Source organism: Gavialis gangeticus, unplaced genomic scaffold (assembly GCF_001723915.1).
Source record: "Gavialis gangeticus isolate Ggan-Ray unplaced genomic scaffold, GavGan_comp1, whole genome shotgun sequence".
NCBI lineage: Eukaryota > Metazoa > Chordata > Crocodylia > Gavialidae > Gavialis > Gavialis gangeticus.
Genome location: NW_017728996.1, coordinates 1,233,811 through 1,241,705, shown reverse-complemented (window position 1 = coordinate 1,241,705; position 7,895 = coordinate 1,233,811).

Below are 7,895 nucleotides of genomic sequence, written 5' to 3'. Positions count from 1 at the left end.
TGGGTGACGTTATATATGACACGAAGCCCATACTCGACCTGTGGGATGTTACGTGGTGTTAATTAGAAGCTGCAGTGAGCAGTCCCACCTTAAGGGTTAACACTTGCCTGCACAGCTCCGATTGGGTTGGTGGGCAGGGACCGTGGCTAGAAGCCGAGACACCCGGGGTCTATCCCTGCTGGGGGGTGACCAGGAATGGTGCATCCTGGGATGCTGGAGGACTGCAAACTATTTGTTTGATCTCTGTGGAGCTGGTTGAAGTTACCCTAACACGAGCGAGGTTGCACAGCCCAGAGTTAACCCTCCCTTTCCTGAAGTGGCATAACTTCGAAACGCTTGGAGGGCACTTAGCATGAGTTAATGAGCTAGATGCTTGTGTTTTAGGTGCCCTTGGTCTGGTGTAAGTGTAATGTGTAACTTCACCCTGAACTGCAGTTAGTCTGCAGCATCCCGCATGCTCCTAAAGGTAAAACCCTGCACTCTGGTGACTGCTGCAAACTGCAGCTGGAAGGTAAAAGCCTGGCAGGCAGGTAGTGCACTGTTTGAGTAGGCTTTCTGCCCCTGCTTTCTTGCTCTTTCAGGCCCTCCAGTTTTTTTCAGGCTCCCCCATCCCTTCTGCTTCCCCCCCATTTTCCCTCTGTCTCTTTGAGTCTCCAGCTTTTCCTCCCCTTTCTTTGCCCTCACTGGCTTTCTTCCTTCTCTCTCCCTCTTCACCTTTTCTTTTAGTTCAAGACATCAAGGAAAATCACGAGGAACAACCTTCATATCAAGGAAAATCTCACAAAACAACTTTCCCTAGTGACAAGTCAAGCCACTGCACAACAGAGCAGCCCCTGCTTCTTCCTCTGATGGTGGTGAGAGAGATGAATACAACTCCCACCCCCACATCTGAGCCACTGCCTTGTCCACATCAGATCCTAGCCAGACCGACACATCTTCTTGCATGGAAAAGGTTTGCTTTTCTTAGTCACCACCGTGTATAATCCAGGAGAGAGGTGACCAGCGCCTTGGCACATCAGTATCTAACTCTCACTAGCAGGGCTAGCAATTTGATTTCTCACGATCCCTGCTTCACGGGTTACTCAACCAGCCATGAAGGAAAGAGAAGTGCAGTTCTGGCGTGCAGTGACACACAAGAAGAGCAGGCCTGACATAACCCTGCAGCTCAGTGGGGACCGTTGTTTTGCCTGGTTGACGCTCAGCAACGCACAGCCAGACTCTTGTTGCTGCCTCCTTTGTTGTGGATTGTGTTTTGTGCTGGTAAGGCAGGGGATGAGGATGGGCCTTTGAAAACTCAGGCAGAGGTGCAGACCTCTTGCCAGCAGACCTGCTTGTGAAATGTTATTTGCCCAAACTTTACTTTTGCTTGTAGTTACTCAAGAAGCTGTGGTGGTACCCGGTTACCCACCAAGGGCGCAATCTCCATGACCTCCTGGGACCGATGGCTGCCAAAGATGACTTTTGCTTGGCTATATCAAGGACTTTGCAGGGAAGTGATTTTCTCAGGTCAGGCGAGGACATATATTTACTTGGCATGTGTGTACCTATGTTTAGTGAACTCAGAAGGAGAGGACAAAGTTTGCCTGCCTTCCTGTGCAATGACGATGTTGACCTTTCCCTGCAGCTTTGGGCACCTAAGCCTGAGACCTCTTGGAAGCTGCAGGACGGTGGTGGGACGGGCTAGACAGCGTCAAGCCATGACAGGGCTGTGCAGAGAAGTGGGGAAATAAGGATGCTCGCAGCATTGCCACATTTAAGACAGCCTGCAGGACCTCCACAGGGGTACGCAGCCGGTTGCTGGACACCCACCTCACCCAGGGAAGAGCTGTTCAAGGAGGGAGGAGAGTAGGGGGACCCATTGCAAAGCCACACGAGGCATTGCCCACCTAGCTGACCGGCTGCCTGGTGAAAGGATGTTACAGCCAGACAGAGGTGGGAAATCGTTCCTTTGGGAGGACAAGCTGGTATCTCGGAGGGGTTTCTTGGAGGCGAATGCTTCCTCGTGTAATCTGCCAGCGCCCACCTGCTGCTCAGGACTACATCTCAAGGGCAAATCTGACCCTAAAGGAGTGGGATTTTCTGACCCATTGTAATTTTGCTGCAAGTAGTAACTCAGTCGCTGGAGCAAATATGCCACTAGGCCATTCATGTTCATCTGAGGATGACAGATGAGCAAACACTAGCTGAAGGGTTTCTACACACTACAAAGACTACAGATGGGATACCAGAATGCTCTCTCCTCTATATCCGCCAAAATAAAAAAATCCCCTCTGCAGCTCAGATACAATTTTAAAATTGGGATCAAGGGTAAGGCTAGGTCCCTTGTTGAGTATCATAGTATTTATAATTATTCATTACTGTCAAAAAACCCAGTAGAAACATTATGAAGGACACAAGCATTTGTTCTAGCCCTATTGCAAGTGGAAATGAGTGGAAAGCAGGGGTCGGACCTGGCTGATTTATAGCACCTTGGTGAGGTGCAACTTCTTCCTGCAGGCCACAAGTGTTGTCCTTCAGCATCTTTTGTTAAAGACAGATATATTTAGGAGCCTGCAGACAATTTCAGCTCAAGTTCTGAGCCCTTTGCATTGCAAAAAATAACCCCTTTGGGACATAAGGCAGAAGAAAACCAGTGAAACATTTTCTGAAGGCGCTCTGGAAGAATAGCTCAGGGGGACATGAAATATTCTCATTCATCCCAATGGCACGTTAACTCAGAAGTAGAACAAGAACAAGAAGGAATTGGCTCAATGTAAGACCTCGAGTCCTTCAGAAAAACACTGATGGACACCGGCACTGACGACTACACTCTCTGGCACCGTGGCCCGTGTCAGATGTGCATTCAGGACGGTATATTCCCCTATTATTAGATAATAATAGAAACATCAACGTTGCTAACTACTTAAGTGAGGAGCAAAAGTATGAAGCACCGCAAAATCTGTGCGTGGTGCCTTCCTTAGGCATGTGAGCTGGGCAGCTGCTGGGCTGTGCTCGGGCACTGGAAGAACGTATGGCTGCTCTTGTACCGTGGGTGCTTGACTTCTGCTGGGAGCTAAAATGAAGGTGGCCAACATAGCCTCCTTGCCTGGAAGGGGCGAAATAGAGACAGCTAACAAACAGAAACGTTCACATTTTTTAATAAAAAAGGCTGGAAACCAAGTCATCCATATGTTCAGCTTTACTAAAATAGGATGGTATTTCCCAAAGAAGGGCACTGCGACGCTCAAAATCTCACCTAATTCTATCCCAAGCACACAGTTGGTCCAATAAAATATATCACATGCAAAAATGTTTTTGCCTCTGACAAATGTTAGGATGTTTAAAAACATGACTTTTAAGTTAGCAGCAAGCTTTTAAAATTATGCCAGACCAACCCTTCAGGAGAGTTGCGAGTGAGTAAACACAGAGCCCTTTCTGAACAGATGAATCCCACCCCCCGAGTGCAAAATGTGCAGACTGATGAGCAGAAAGCTCTCCTCGGTGCCAGATTCTTCTTCAGGAACAGGGAGGCTTCTGTTCTCCGAGCTTTGTTTGCAATCAGATCCATTTTCCTTGTCAGGTTAGATGTTCATGATATTGATAAAAATATTATGTAGCATATTTTCCGGTGATAAATCCTTAATAAATAAAGTTCATAAACATCCCACTCTGCATCTCGGGGAGTGGCTGAATCACTGGTTTGGTTAATGTTGACATACAAGACAGCTGGAGAAACAGCTGGAGCACGGTCTGAGCACCAGCAAAGCCCACCAAACTGGATCACGCTGCTGTTTTCATTGACATCCCATGCATGCTACTGTTACCGAATAAATACAAAACTGTTAATACTTGGCTGCTATGCTCTTTATATTATAAAGTGTATCAAAAATGAGTATGATGGATGGAAAAGCTGTTTTAATGTAGACTGTGAGGCATTCTGTTGATAAAGCTATCGATTGGGATGATGACAGTCAGCCCGCCAGTGGTATGAACACATATACGGAGCTTTTCCTGCCAGAGACGTGAAAACGGGCTAGGTCAGCTTGCGTGAAGTAGATGTGGATACACACAAACATTTCTGATTATTCTTGGACAATTTTTTGCTTGGGTACAGCTTGGCTAAATAATTTCCTGATATTTTCTAATGGGAAGATGGGCAGTTAAAGTTAGGTTCTCTTTTTTCCTCCAACGGGGAGTTCTGCTATCATTTTTCAAAGTGTAAAGAGTCAAAATGTGTGTATTGGAAGAGTTTGCAAGGCTCTCCAAGGTCATGGAATTCCTGTGAATATCACTAGAAAGATAAAAAAAGACTTTATTCATCCAAACAAAATTCTTACATACCCTACCTAGTTGTGTCATGGAGAATGTTTCCTGCATTGGTAACACCTGCTCTCCAACGTGGAAAGCTTTCTAAGTAGTTTGGGAAAGAACTGTAAACCTCCCTATAGACACAGGCCCCTAGTAAAGTTTCCTGCTCCCAAAACTGGGGTGTAGATAATGGATAGGGAATTATCTGGATAGTCAAGGGGTTTCTGTGTTGCTTCAGAAAAAATAATAGCTACTCAAAGGCCAGGATCTCAGCAAAACCGTTTAGGAGAAAGCTAATCAGTGACTGCACAGTGACAAGAACAGGGCATTTGACAAAGCAGTGACTGCTGACTTACGAATTTTGCTCTTTTTAAAACTATTCGCCTGCCCCAAGGACTCCTGATCTTTTGAAAGCAGCAACTGCTCAGGCTGAAGACCCTGTTCCTCATTAACAGTTCAGTTCAGAAGCTATGAGCCAAGTGAACCATTTGTGCAGGGCAGAGCAAGGAAACAAAGAAAAGGCTTCTTGGATGAATACTGGGATCTTTGTGAAAGTGCCCAGATAACCCAGAAGTGGTCCTCATCCCTTGTGAAAGGAGCCGCTGCGTTGTCAATGCTCTTAATCCATTAGCATCATAGTGGGTGCAGCTACACATGCATTAATTCACTTTAGTTAATGCGCATTAAATCTAATATCTCTGTTGTGAGGTACTAGGAAGATGCACATTGGCTTGGCTTAATGCACATTAACCAAAGCGCATGCTTTTAAGTGACACTTAGTGTGCATTAGCTTATTTTAATACACATTAAGTAACAAGCATGGGGCATTTATACACATACTTTTCTGTCCCACAAGGTGCTGGAGATCCACCACTTGAGAGCAGACTCAGTTAATTGAGTCTGCTCCGGATGCCGACCGAGGTGAACTGTGCTGCACTGCGTGCAGTTGTGTAAGCGGCAAAATGCATGTCAGCGCACAGAAAATGTCGGCAGTGCTCTTTTGAACTAAATCACCTTCGACGTGTTTTAGTTCAAAACTGTGCCGCCGCCATTTTCTCAGCACTGCGGCACGTGGATGTGTAAAAATGCCCAGGGTTTTTGTGTGATGCTTTAATGCACATTAAAATTGGTTAATGCACATTAAAACGCATGTGTATACACACCCACCCATCATGGCAATATCTTGGGCAACACCTTTTCTAAGGTGTCAAGAGATTCACGCTGTCCCAGCAGACACCAGGTAGATGCAGAGGCTGTTGCTCTGATATTATTTTTCCCAATTAGCATTTGTGTTTTCCGTTCCGGCCCCTATGAGCACATAGGGTGCACAGAGGGGCCGCTGTTTCCGGCAGTGCACGCAGCTCCAGCCTCTTCTCCGAGAACAAAATCCTACAACTCTCTGTTTTGTGGGCAAACTCCTCTGAACTGTGCGCATTTCAGTGGCGGTAGCATTTCCTCATCTTGTTTTCATCTTACAATTTTGTGCAAATGTAGTCAGTAGAGCAGATCTCCCCTACGCAGAGCCTACAAAAGGCAGGTTATAGTGACGGTCTTCTGAAGATTTTTAATGTATTCACTGGCCTAAATTTTACAACCCCGGAGAAAAGCATCGAAGGCTGTGATGAGTGCAGGGATCATTAAACGCTCGCACGCAAAGTCGTCAATGCCAGCAGTTGGATCCGAGTCCTTTGTGCACCCTCTCCCGAAGCCACTAAGAGCGTGACTGATGTGGGCACGGAGAAGAAAGAGCCGAGGTGACGCATCAGGGAGCAGGACTGGCGCGGTGTGAAGGGAAGGAGGACTTGAGCGGAGGCAAAGACTGCTGAGGAGGGGGATGCAGGCCCCATTAGAGAACTGCTAGCAGGTGATCTGCTCACGAGGAGCAACGTGAGGCAGGACAGCTCTGCACCCGCTTCAGAGCAGACAAATCCTACGACGTGAAGTTCAGAGGACGGTGGGGAGCTCAAGGCACAACCCAGGGACCTGGTGAGCGAGGTGGGGTGTGAACAACAGACCTTCCTGCAACAGCCCCCCGCACCAGGGAGCAGTTCTTCCACAGCAGCAGGCGGTGGGTCTCCGTGGGGAAGGAGGAGATTGGGAGATGGCAGATACTCCACGGAGTTTGGGGCAGAAACCTGGTAACATTGCAATGAAGTCCCTGGGAGGGAGCCTCTCTCTCCGAGGCGGGCACGGGTCAGGGGAGTGAGAAGTGCCTGGAGGAGTTTCATAGTTTCTAGGGTCGGAAGGGACCTGAGCAGATCATCTAGTCCGACCCCCTGCCATGGCAGGAAAGAGCACTGGGGTCAAACGACCCCAGCAAGGTGTTCAGGGGGTGACCAGGGGGGCTGGTTAGATCGGCAGCAAAAACTACCGCCGCCCCCGCGACAGGCGTAACAGAACCATTATAATACCCAGCGTTGCGTCCATGCGTCTCGGACAGCGTGCGTGACGGCCGCGCCTGCTGTACAGACGACGGCCACACCTGAACGCGTGCTGAAACGACCACGTTCTGGGTAATTTTAAGAGTTATTTTAAAACCTGCTGCTGCCCTAGTAAAGCGCTACTGCCAGACACAGATGCCGCTGGGATTACTTCAGGATTTGGATTTAAGGACTATGCGGGTTTGGAGGTCAAGGCTATCCACCCCCTAACTTGGAAGTTCAACCTATTAACTCAGTTGTGTCGAGAGGGGGAGACGGGCGACTACCTCTTCCAGCTGCAACGCGGGCCCCGCTGCGGGGAGCTGCGCCGTGTGGGTGCTCCCGATTCCCCATGGGAGGGGACAGAAAATGCATCCCCCCTGCCCTCTGGTACTCTAGAGATGCTCACGTACACCTGAGGCTGTCCCACATCCTTTGCAGGATCAACGACCTTTGGGCATCGCCTGTCCGAAGCTGGGCCCGTGCACACGTCACTCCCCAGCTGCGCAGCTGCTCATGGGCGCGGGGAGATGGGGCAGGGGCAGAGGCAATGCAGGCAGCCCCATCTCCCCACACCCGTGCCCAGGTGCCCCTGCCCCACTCGGCTCCTCCGGATATGCCCCCTCGTTGCCCACAGCCCTGCGTTTTGCCCATTGGAGAGCACCTCCCCTCACCCACCTCACCCCTACCTGTGCCTAAAGAAGGGCGGCTGTGCCCAAAAGCTGGCAAAGCGCCCTTTCCCCAACGATTTCTCTGGGCTAATAACAGAGACACCAAGACCCCTGTCTTGTCTCTGCATTTCCCCAAATATTCCCCTGGTCTGATAAGATGCCCCAAACCTTGCCTTGTTTTTGCATGTCCCCAACTATTTCGCTGGGCTAGTAACAGATGCCCCATATTCTTTTTGCATGCCCCCAGCTCTTCCCCTGGTCTGATAAGATGCCCCAAACCCTTGCCTTGTTTTTGCGTGTCCCCAACTATGTCGCTGGGCTAGTAACAGGTGCCCCACATGCTCTTTGCAAGCCCCCAGCTGTTCCCCTGGTCTGGTAAGATGCCCCAAACCTTGTCTTGTCTCCGCATTGCCCGACGATGTCTCTGGGCTAGTGAGAGATGCCCCAAGCGCCGCGTCCCCTGCCGCTGCCGCGGGCTGACACGAGCCCCCGCGCGGCGCCGCGGCCGCCCCGACAG